Below are 13,289 nucleotides of genomic sequence, written 5' to 3'. Positions count from 1 at the left end.
GAGTCTGATGTTAATAAGAAAAGTTACTAGAAAAAGCAATCTATTAAAACTAGAAGAAAAGATTATATGAAGACTTGCACAATAAAAACTAGTCAACCCAGTAGTTTGATGATAGATTGAATGAAGAAATATAGTATAAAAGGTTCATTCTCTCATTGTTCACCTTATGTGGAAATACATATGCAAGCAGTCATCTAAAACCTTTTCCAATGAAGAAAATGCAACAATAAGGCAGAGATTATTTTAGAAAGTTGGTTGGGAGGATAAGGAGCTACATGTGGACTTATAAGACTTTAGATCAGAAAATACAACAAAATTAAATCACCCCATAATCCTAAATAGAACAACAATTACTACTTAAAGTCCTGACACTTTATTCATTGAATAAAGTGAATATATTGACAATCTGCATATTTAAATGTAACATGAGGTATATAGACTTAACACTTTATTCAATGAACAAAACTAATAAATCTAACAAATACAAGATAGATTTTGTTTTGTTAAAATGGAACACATATGCATGTCTTTTTCTCCACTTAAGAAAGTCTGCAGAAGAAATGCTACTGCTGGGTGGATTTCTTTTCAAACTCGTTTAAAATTTTACAGCGCTTTTTTTGGCCTTTAACAGCGCTTTAAAGCGCTGCCAAAGCCAGCGCTGGCGTAGGCTACGAAAGCGCTTTTAAAAGCGCTCTGGTAGACCCCCCCTTTAAGAGCGCTTTCCTGGAAAAAGCGCTCTGGTAGGACCCCCTATAAGAGCGCTTTCCTGGAAAAAGCGCTCTGGTAGACCCCCCTTTAAGAGCGCTTCTTAGTAAAAGCGCTGGCAAAGACCAGTAAAAAAGCAAAAAAAATTAAAAAATTACGCAGCATACAAAAGCGCTTTTGGAAAAGCGCTCTGGTAGGCCCCCCTATGAGAGCGCTTTTTCCAGACAAAGCGCTCTCATAGGGGGGCCTACCAGAGCGCTTTTCCCAAAGCGCTTTTGTATGCTGCGTAATTTTTTAGTTTTTTTTGCTTTTTTACTGGTCTTTGCCAGCGCTTTTACTAAGAAGCGCTCTAGTATGTGGACCTTTAAGAGCGCTTTTTAGAAGCGCTGTAGTTGCTAAATGAGGTATTTTTATGTGCAGCCTATAATTTAATCCTCCCAGTCGACCTGTAATGTTTTCGACCTGTAATATTTTCGACCTGTAATATATTTTCGACCTGTAATATATTTTCGACTATATTATTTCAGCCATCAGTAAGACAATATATATACTAATATATACCATTATAATATCCAAAATTATATATATATACATCATTACAAAATTATATATATACATCATTACAAAATCAACAATATTATAGTTCAAATCTGCATGAAAAATTGCTTAATATAAAATTGACACAATTCCTCTTTGATTTCTTCTAACTTTAGCTTCGAGTACCCAGCAGCACGGAATTCGTCAAGGTACTATAAAACAAAAACATAATATGAATAATATATTTAGGTAAATGTAATAAATTATATGAAATTATCTTAAGTTATAACTTTATACCGTGGGAGGAATCTCTAATTGATTCGCCTGAATGATTTCTTTCATAAACCTCAATACAAAGTATCCGCAGTCTGAACTGTTACGCTGTATCAGACACTACATAGAAAAACAAATAAGATTCTATATAAGTTGTCTTGTTTTACCAAGTAGCATAAATATTATAAGCAAATTTGTGAAAAGTAATGTACCTGCACTTCGATCCAGGTGATGTTGTTTGATTTAGTCCGGGATACCTGTGCGTCCCGTTGACTACGGAATACTTGTATTGATCTAATTAACAAATATATAAAAGCATATGTTTAGATCAATCCCACAAATAAGTAAATATATAAATATACACGAATATATATTTAGAACGATCCCACTTACAAATCAACGATTTCCTTCATGGCCGGATAATTGGTCCATTCACCCTTTACCGAATTCAGATAATACACGACTTCCCTTATCGGGTTGATAGCAAGCAGCAACCAGTGTGCTCTATAAATTTAAACAATAGGTTATATGAAAATATTGCTATACACTAAAGAAACAGAGATTAGATGAATAAAGAATGAGAAACTAACCCTACTGGTCGGGTATTATACGCCCAAAGATGCAGACATTCTGTATTGCCGGTGGACATGAATCTATCGACTAAGCGCTGTCTAACAGATTCCGGATCCGAAACAATTTCCATTCCGCTGCAATGGGCGGAAGACACGAACCGGAATCTGTTAGACAATGCAGTCCCGCGCAACACTCTGTCATACAACAACCTTAAATAAAAACATAATAAACATTAGATTCTTTTTATTGAAAAGTGTAAATAAATTATATTGTGGGACTAATTAAATAATATATCGGATGAGTGAATATTACCGGATGTATGATTGCATATTACTGACGCCTAGTTGATCCTGGTCAAAAATCTCTTGCAAGTCGTCAATTGTAATATGTGACTTGAACTCAATACCGAAGACACTTTCATCCATATCGATTTCCCGTAAAGCACCATCCTTCATATCGGACATATCAACCATTGTTGCGAGTGTCGCCCGGTATCGAGGCACAAAAGCACCGCCTTTTCTTGCCGCTTGCTTCCGAGGACCACTGGGTGGTACGCTACGAACCTGCTGCGTCACTTGTTGTGACTCCCGAGCGGATGCCTAAAAATCATATAAGTTAGGTAAAATATAAAATCATGCATATTTTGATTCAGATTATATATTAACACTTTAAATGTACCTCTTTTAGCGATGCAACAGACTCCTCCTCCTGTAAAATCCCTTTACCCTTAATTGCGGGTTTTATAGGAGCAGTCTAAAAATAAAATGTAAAACATAATTAATAAACGGTTTAGAATTGACATTCGAAAACTAAATGATTCATAATCGTTTTCAATTTACCTCATCACTAATGGTAATGAGCTCCGAGGGCCATGCAACAAACGATCCTATTGCATCTCGCAGCAATGTCGTCTCTGAGACCATGTCAGGTACCGGTAGAATCGCATCACGATCTAATACAACATCCACCGATACTTTCAGGTGTCCATCCGGGAGCGGTCTGTGGTGAAGTAAATCTCCCGAAGTGTTGTGCACTTTTCCCTTGCCAACTAGTCGATAATTCGGTTCCGATAAGTATAGTTGGCAAGATGAAATGCCCTAAACCAAAAGTAAATATAAAGTCATTATCATTAATAAAATAGAACAGTTTGTAAGGAAAAAAACTTATAATTACCTCGGGAAATTTCTTTTGATAGTTGATACTAGCCTTATCACTAGTTTCTCTCACCGATGAAGTGTTGCACTTTTCTCTCATATACATATCTTTATCTCTTTGCAATTCAGAGACCTGTGCTTGCAATTCCTGCAACTTTTGCAACACTTCTTCATTGGTAAGATTTGATCTTCTCCTAGAACTCTTATAAAAAGAGGTTGGAGTCACACCATGACCCTTACCCCTCACCCGACCGGGATACTCGGGAGCATCTAGTACTCTACTAAGTACGCTCTCCTCACCGGTGGATGCCGATTGCGACAAGGTCTCCTGTAATTCATTTACATTTAAATAATTATTAGTGGAGATAAAAAGTCATTTATATATTAAAAAACATTTGATTTAATTAAAGACACAGTATTATACTTACACATTCAGTATAAACTCTCTGAACATCGGGATCGACAGCGTGATTCTTGCCCACACGAGCTTCCTTCCACAACACATGTACAGGAAGTGAAGCTTCCTCACTTTTAGTCTCCTCCAACTATGCATTGACACAAACGATAAAATCGTCAATTAAAACATGCACATGTAGACAATTAATTAAATCGAATTTCTATTTACTTACAATTTTATCCTCTAAGCGTGCATATCCCAAACGCCCTTTTTTGTATGGATACGCGGGTTTGGATGCTCTCTCCCTATTCGTGGCACTCTTTTTCTGAAAAGCTTCATCTCTTTGCTTTACAAACTCAGCCCAATCTGCTTCATCAATGAAGGTCGCATACTTTGTTGGCCGTCCCGGTGCAACTTCAAGAAATTTTCCATCTTTATCCTTAAGATAGGTGTTTGTCAAAAAACTTTTCCACCCTCTATATCTCTTGCCGGCCAAACTAAGTATGTAGCTTTTACGTTCATCTGGTATCTCAAAAGTCCTCTGCAAAAAGAGTACGCATAGTGTGTTAGTATAAATAATTTAAACAATTTATCGTCAAGATAATAACAACAATTAACCATATATGATATATACCTGAAGCTCTTCCCAAATCGCTTGTTTTTTCTCCTCCAATTCTAAATTTTTCGTCTTCGATTTCCAGGTAGCTATGGAGACTGGAATATGCATACGGACAAGTGTACCAATATAACTTGTCAACTTTGCAGAATTAGGACCAATTGGTTGTTTATCAGAATTCCATTCCAATCGGTATACTAATCCTTGGTCTCTATGTCGTATGATATCCCTCATAATAGTGATGCCTCGTGCAACCTCTTTTGCTTCAGTATCAGGTGGAGCATTTGTATCCGAAGCAACTCTTTCTTGTGAGTTTTCTTGTAAGTTTTCAGGTGGGTTTTCAGGTGGAGCATCTCTATCTGAAGCCATTGAACCTGTATCAAACAAACTAAAGCACATTAGTACACTGTTAATAAGCTAACAATCTATACAAGTCAAATGGAAGTCAAACCATGCATGTACAAGTAAATCGGAAACGAAATCGGTACAAATCAAAATAAGCGTAAAAAAAGAAAGTTATCGGAATTGAACGAAATTTACATGGCTATGGTAAAACGTCGCCACGGACTCAAAAACAAAGTCGGTTTTCCGAAATTCAGACCCTAAGCCCGACTTTTGATTACGGGCAGAAGCAAAACCGATAAAAAAATAGTCCCGAAATGTAAAGATAAGTGCATGAGCAGCTCCGGAATCGTCAAAATAGTATAGTTACATGTAAAGAAGTCAACAAGCGGATACATGGTTCAAAAGTTATGTACAAAACGAGAATATGCACCAAATTGAATAAAACAAATTAGTCGGACTATGTATACTATTACCTTTATCACTAACGTCTCTTTCTTTTCTTGGTAGGTTTGTGTACTACGCGTCTCTTAACAATGCGGACGGTTGGATTGATCCAAATACCCTCATTATGATCATTTCTAATACAAGATTCATTCTCATTTTGATCGTTTCTTGTACAAGATTCAATGCCAACACCAATATCACCTTGATCTTCAATTTTTTCATCAACTATTTTGTTAGATAAAAGCACTATAGACCATTTCGTACTTGTCGGATCATTGACATAGAACACTTGTTTAGCTTGAGAGGCTAGAATGAAAGGCTCATCTTTGTACCCTACCCTATTGAGATCCACTTGCAAAAATCCTGACTTATCCATTCGTACGCCACTATTATTTTCAACCCACTTGCAACCAAATACAGGAATCTGAAACTTCGCGTAATCAAACACCAAAATGCGCTCGATAACCCCAAAATATGACAAATTTGCAAATTTCGGATTTAAGTCATTCGCACTTGATATGTGCATAGCTTCAGCTACCAAGGTAACACCACTATTTTGCATAGTACTTTTATCATCCTGTTCTTTGGTATAAAATGTGTATCCATTAATTGCGTATGCGCTATAAGAAAGTACAATTACAGATGGACCATAGGCTAAACATCTCAACCTTTCTGTTACTGAAGCAGGATCTGAACGATACTTTGAATAAATATGATCTCTAAACCACGATATGAAACTTCGATTGTGCTCTCGTACTATCCAGTTCTCATTTCTATTTGGATTTAAATCTCGGAGAACAACTTTGTGCATTTCAACAAACGGCTCAACCTCAATCTCATTGTGCAGAACATACAAGTGCACTTGATCCCGTTCGACCATTGATACTGTCACAACTTTATTTCCAATTAGCCTTTTTCCTTCTTTTTTTTCGACAATATGAGATTTGGGGAGTCCAATTGATTGAACATTTGACAGATATTCAGTACAAAACTCAACCGCTTCTTCAGCAACGTATCGCTCGGCAATACAACCCTCCGGTCGACTTCTGTTTTTCACGTACCCTTTTAATATTTTCATATAACGTTCAGCAGGGTACATCCATCTCATATAAGCTGGTCCGCACAGTTGTGTCTCTTTCACAAGATGAACGACTAGATGAACCATTATGTCAAAAAACGAGGGAGGAAAATACATTTCAAGATCACATAAAGTAACAACTATCTCATTTTGCAATGTTGGTAAGATCGCGGGATCGACCACCTTACTGCAAATAGACCTGAAGAAGAAACACAGCTTAGTTATTGCGCTTCTTACTTTTTCTGGCAGAATAGAACGTATACCTATTGGTAAAAAATGTTCCATTATAACATGGCAATCATGCGTCTTCAAACTCTTTAACTTGAGGTCTTTCATGGACACAAGTCTTCTAATATCTGAAGAGTAGCCTTCTGGAACTTTTACTTCACTGAGGAACTTACACAATGTTTTCTTCTCCTTTCTAGATAGAGTGTAAACAGCAGGTGGCAGATATGTTCGTCTTCCTTTCGTCACGGGCCCCAATTCAGTTCTCATCCCCATGTTTACCATGTCCTTCCTTATGTTAACGCCATCCTTAGACTTTCCTTGTATATTGAGTAGCGTACCTATAACGCTGTCAAATACATTTTTTTCAATATGCATAACATCCAGGAAATGTCTTACGTACAACGACTTCCAATATGGAAGTTCAAAGAAAATTGACTTCTTCTTCCACCCACCCTTGACAATTGAATGTGCAAAAGGCTTGCCAAACTGAGTGCTCACATCTTTCACCTTTTCAAAAATTTGATCACCTGACAAAAAAGGCGGGGCTGTACGATGTTCGGCCTCTCCATTGAATGCTTTTCTCCACCCACGGTAGTGATGATTAGAATTTAAGAATCTACGATGGCCGAGAAAGACATTCTTCTGACAAAGCGCCAATCGTGTCGTATCGGTTTCATCTTCACAAACAGGACACGCCTTTTGACCCTTGTTGCTGTACCCGGATAGATTTCCGTATGCTGGAAAATCATTAATTGTTCCAAACAACATCGCCCTCAAGTTGAAACTTTCTTTCCTATACCCATCGTAAACCTCCACACCTCTCTCCCACAAAAACTTTAAATCTTCGATTAAGGGTGCCAAGTATACGTCTATGTCATTCCCTGGTTGTTTAGGCCCAGAAATTAGCATAGATAACATCATGTACTTACGCTTCATACATAGCCACGGAGGTAAGTTATAAATCATAAGAATCACAGGCCATGTGCTATGCGAGATACTTTGAATACCATGCGGGTTCATTCCATCAGTAGACAATGACAACCGAAGGTTTCTTGCTTCTTTTCCAAATTCAGGATATTCAGTATCAACTTTACTCCATTGTGGTGAGTCTGCCGGATGTCGCAACTTTCCATCAATAATTCTTTCATCTGCATGCCAAGTCAAGTGTCTTGAATCGGTCTCACTACGATACATGCGTCTAAATCTCGGAATTATAGGAAAATACCATAAGACTTTAGCAGGAGACAACTTTTTCTTATATCGAGGGGCACCACATTTAGGACACTCATTCAACGCTGCATACTCGTTTCGAAACAAAACGCAATCGTTTGGACATGCGTGTATCTTATCATAGCTCATTCCAATAGAAGACAACATCTTTTTGGCTTCATACGTTCGATTGGGAAGAACATTATCCTCTGGTAGCATATCTTTCATAAGGGCTAATAACTCTGTGAAACTTTTATCCGACCATCCATTGTCCGCCTTTAAGTTGTACAACTTTAACACCGCAGACAATCTTGTGAATTTTGAACAACCATCATACAACGGTTTCTCTGCATCGCTTACCAACCTCTCAAACATTTTGGGACAATCCGCTAGATCTTCTTCCAGCGCTTCTGCAATCTCTTCGACACGATCACAATCGTATGTGTCTGTGCAATCGTCGTTTGAAGCATACTTCCTATTACACCTCGACCCAGCATTCCCGGTACTTTTCTCACCATGCATTGTCCAACATGTATAACTTCTATCAATTCCAAACCGTAATAAATGAGATCCCAACTGATTCCCGTTAACCTTACCCCCGGCATAACAGCAACCCAAGCAAGGACACGGCATTCGAAGCGGGTCTTTGGAGTTCGCAACCGCAAACTCAACAAATTCCCATACCCCTTTCTCGTACTCTTTCGACAATCGGTTTGAATTCATCCATGTCTTATCCATGTCTTAATTAAGCTAAACAACAACGGTCAAACTTCCACTCTTCACAAGTAACCCCTATGGCGAATTCAATTCACAAAGTTAGTAAGTACCTCCTATATTAACTCTCTAAACACATAAAACTAATGTGTTTCTGTCAAAACGCAAAGTATAAACGGAATGAATCCGAAGCAATAAAACGTAACATATATAATCACACAATTTCAGACAAATTCATCATAATACCAGTAATTTGAGAAAGAAATTTACCTCGGATGTTACCGAACTCAAGAAAACGCCAAACGTCGAACTAGGCTGGGAAACGATCAAACTTTCACTATACACAAGTTACCCCTATAGCAAATTCACAAAGTTAGTAACCACCAAGACAAAATCGATTGAACAAAGGAAATCAACAATAGTTTGATGTGTGTACATACTCCTAAATATGTAGTACCAGAGTCAATGATACGAGCTCCAAAGAGATCCAAAGTTATCAATCCAGTCAGACCTATACAAGAAATTCAATTCAATGTATGATTATAATAAGAATGGGTGAATAGCTCATGATGCAGTTAATTAAATACACCACTACTAACACTACTAACACAAGACACACGATGCAGTTAATTAAATACACCACTACTAACACGAAGCTATAAAACTTTTTGCTCAAAAGCAAACCTTATGAATCATCCTTGTCTATATACATTAACTCACTCTTGTTTCATTCTTTACCTTCTCTCTTCCTCATTAATTCAACTCTCATAAGGTATATATTATTACTATTATTATATATTATTTATTATTTAATTTCTATTATTACTATTATCAATAAATTCATTGAAGTTCCTTATGTCGTTGCTATTTCCTCTATTAGCAACTCCAATTCTTTCGTCCGAAGAAGAAATAGAATTGAAGTCACCACCAATGCACCATCAATGGTTATCTTACAGATAATTATAATGCATTAGAATAAATTCCATACACAAATTTATTTTATAACTTATTTGAATTTATTTTAGAAATCATATCCTGGACTCCTTTTAACCCTGTGATACTAAAATAAAATATTTTATATTTACATTAGCATAAAGTCATTTAATACATGCATAAAGAACATGAACAGAATAGAAAGCATGTCATGAATTGCATACAACATACACTAGTTTTACACTTTCTTTTGGTGATGCCATGAGGGTCAAAAAGAAGAAACTCAAGGCCCAGTAGGAGTCATTGTAAATTAACATAGTTCACCACAAGTAAATGTATGATTTAGGATCAATTACAAGCCATTGATGAACATAGTTCCAGATATGTATTCATCAAATAGTTCCCTCAATGGAAATAACCTAACATTTTCCTCTAATTCAAGAAATACTCAAGTAAAAAACTCTTGTAGCTGCTGCAAGGCTTCATGTTTCTCCATGACAGTGCCCAACAATAATTGTATTTGTTAAGAAAAGAGGTAATTCAATTAACAAAATGCTGTGTTTTTGAGTGTAATCTAACAGATTGAGAAACACATACACTTGTTTTATATCTATCTTGCAATTTTCTCTCTTAGAATATATTATTAAACACAACAATCTCATAATGAATCTAAGAGGAAAAGAAAACAACAAAGAACAACAACTGATATTCACAAATACTCACAAACATGAAGCCTTCCAGATATGAAAGCTATGAGAAGTGTGATACCTGGGTGGCGGAGGAGAAGAGACGGAGACGAAACGATGGTGGTGGACGGAGGAGAAGTTCGCGCGATGGTGGTGGACGGAGGACCGACGACGGTGAGGGGTGGGGTTTCTGGTTCGCGTGCAGAGAGAAAAAGAAAGAGAGAAAGTGAGAAACAGTAGAAGCGTGTTTTTGGTTTTAATTTTAGTAATAAGGCTACTAAAGCGCTTCTGGAAAGCGCTCTCATAGCCTGGGCTATACCAGCGCTTTTGACAAAAAGCGCTCTCATTAAACACCCCTACCAGAGCGCTTTTGAAAAGCGCTTTCGTTCCCCCCACGTTCCCCCCACCTACCAGAGCGCTTTTGTAAAGCGCTTTCGTACCCCCCCCTACCAGAGCGCTTTTGAAAAGCGCTCTCATAACCCCCCCCCCCCTACCAGAGCGCTTCTTAAAAGCGCTTTCATACCCCCCCACTATTAGAGCGCTTTTTTAGCGTGTTTTTTAATTTTGTCTTTAGCGAAGCCTATGCCAGCGCTTTTCCTAAAAGCGCTTTCGTAGGGGTGCTGCTAAAAGCCAAATTTGGCGTAGTGAAGTATATAGAGTCTCTGCTTTCATTCCCCTACGATAATGAGCAAGCTTAAATAGATAACACAAAGACAGAGGTAGTGAAAAATTCGCCTTCATCTTTTTCTTATATTTATAATTATGTTGTATTATGAACTCTTGGCTGGCTGTATTTGTAGGGTAATATGGCCCAGTATGCCACATGAGCTATTGTAATAGATTTATTGAAAATGTTTACAGTTTTGTTTGGTGGTTTACTGTTATTCCTTGAAGAGTCTGATGTTAATAAGAAAAGTTACTAGAAAAAGCAATCTATTAAAACTAGAAGAAAAGATTATATGAAGACTTGCACAATAAAAACTAGTCAACCCAGTAGTTTGATGATAGATTGAATGAAGAAATATAGTATAAAAGGTTCATTCTCTCATTGTTCACCTTATGTGGAAATACATATGCAAGCAGTCATCTAAAACCTTTTCCAATGAAGAAAATGCAACAATAAGGCAGAGATTATTTTAGAAAGTTGGTTGGGAGGATAAGGAGCTACATGTGGACTTATAAGACTTTAGATCAGAAAATACAACAAAATTAAATCACCCCATAATCCTAAATAGAACAACAATTACTACTTAAAGTCCTGACACTTTATTCATTGAATAAAGTGAATATATTGACAATCTGCATATTTAAATGTAACATGAGGTATATAGACTTAACACTTTATTCAATGAACAAAACTAATAAATCTAACAAATACAAGATAGATTTTGTTTTGTTAAAATGGAACACATATGCATGTCTTTTTCTCCACTTAAGAAAGTCTGCAGAAGAAATGCTACTGCTGGGTGGATTTCTTTTCAAACTCGTTTAAAATTTTATATTAAAATTTAACACGAGGTATTGACTTAACACTTTATTCAATGAACAAAACTAATAAAACTATGTGTAATATATTTGTTTTAAATGTTGAAAGCTTTAATTGTTTGTGTTGTTCATGGTTATTTATGCATGTGTAATGGACTGAGCTCTATTGTATGTTGAGGTTACCATTTAAAATGGTCTTATATTGTAATTGTAATTTATTTGATGAGTTTATGCATTACATGACTCTGTCTCAAAGCAGTTTATTAGAAATTTTATCATGCCCACATGTATGTGAAGGAAATCTAGTGGAAGCATTCTTTTAGAGAAAGTTGGAAAATGGTTGGGTTTTATAGGAACAAGGTACTCTTGTAAGTTCTACAATACACTTTGAACATTTTTCAATCAAGAAAACAACAAGAGTCATTCTTTCCATGAACCCTGATAGTGTAAAGATAATTATATAGCTTGTGTTGTTTCTATTGCATAATGGTAGTGGTACTACAAAACATGAAGGAACAACTTGCTTTGAAAGTTAGAAGCATCCAATGGAACTATGTAACCTTTTAGTCGAAATATGTTAACCAACCAGGGTAAGATTAAGATATTAACTATTTTCATTCATAGTAGTGTTTTTTTTAAAATCTGAAATCCGGTGTTAAATTATTTTTACTAAAACAATTTATGCAACAAGATAGGGGTGAAATATACATTATGTTTGCATCTGGTTCCAATTCCAATGCCTTCCTTCGTCACCCGACATCTTCATGAGGCAACATTATGTATGAGGTGAAATATAATCCCTGTTTTACACATTCTGTTTCTGATTTTTGTCTGTTTCTTTTAGATTTTTAAAATTCAGATTTATGTTATCTGAGTTGTAGTTATGTTTGTGCATCTCATTGCTGATGTTCTTTGAAATTGGGGTAAAGTTGCTGGTGTTGTCTTTGATATGTTGCTGATGTTCTTTGCCATTTATCTAATTTGGTTGTCATATCTAAGCAAAAACACTTTGAGAACCATGTGTAGACAAACTGTATTGTACTTATCTTAATCTAGTTTATAAAAAAGCAGGATCAATGAACATGAAAGTTATGATCTGCGTTGCATAGGTACCGGTACGTACCCAGTACCCGGTACGGGTACTGGTACGGAGTACGGCATTTTTAGAAAAACTAAGGTACGGGTACGTTAGTATAATCCTTTAAAAATATAATTATAACAATAACTAAACAATTATATTATTTAAAAAATAATTTCCTTGAATAAATCACACTTAAAAGTATTAATAATTCATAAAATCAAGGTTGAATATCAATATTTTCTTCTCCAATGAATGCAGCTTCTAGTTCAGGTTCATCGAGAAAGAGTAACAACTTCAAGAATACCATCTCCATCAAATAGATTCAATTCATGTCCACCAATATCCCACATCTTTGTTACTCCTTCATTATAAATCTTACTCTTTCTTGAAAGAAGACGAAGATTTGTATAAACAAAAACTAAATCCTCGGCTCTTTTTGGATTGAGCCTATTCCTTTTCAATGAGTGAATGAATTCATATGTGCTCCAATTTCTTTTCAATGAGTCTATTTCTTAATTTTTCTTTCAGTTTTTTTATTTATAAACAGAATAAATAAATAACCTAATTTTTACTTAAGCCCAAATTATGTTATCCAAAAAAATTTAATATTGAAAGAAATAAAAATTTTTGGGTACGTGTACCAAATGTGTACCGGTTGGTGTACCAAAGCAAAATAAAAAATTTGGTACGGCTTCGGTGTGCACCGTACGCGTACGGTACGTGTACCGGTATCCGGTACGTATCCGGTACCGGCACTTTACCTAAAACGGAGTACCCGTGCTTCACAGGTTATGATTGGTTGTATTATGTTATTAAATTTATATTGGTTGT

At 36.2% G+C, this 13,289-nt stretch overlaps 1 long non-coding RNA gene across 1 annotated transcript; it reads left to right on the top strand.

Annotated features, from left to right (window-relative positions):
* The first annotated feature begins 12,304 nt into the window (after positions 1 to 12,304).
* LOC131603380 (uncharacterized) lies at positions 12,305 to 13,289 on the top strand. Its single transcript, XR_009284317.1, has 2 exons — positions 12,305 to 12,465; positions 13,247 to 13,289. It is a non-coding gene; the product is annotated as an uncharacterized LOC131603380 (long non-coding RNA).

Source organism: Vicia villosa, linkage group LG1 (genome assembly GCF_029867415.1).
Source record: "Vicia villosa cultivar HV-30 ecotype Madison, WI linkage group LG1, Vvil1.0, whole genome shotgun sequence".
Classification (NCBI taxonomy): domain Eukaryota; kingdom Viridiplantae; phylum Streptophyta; class Magnoliopsida; order Fabales; family Fabaceae; genus Vicia; species Vicia villosa.
Note: the sequence above shows the minus strand (reverse complement) of the source record. Positions and strands in the feature narration are given on the sequence as shown.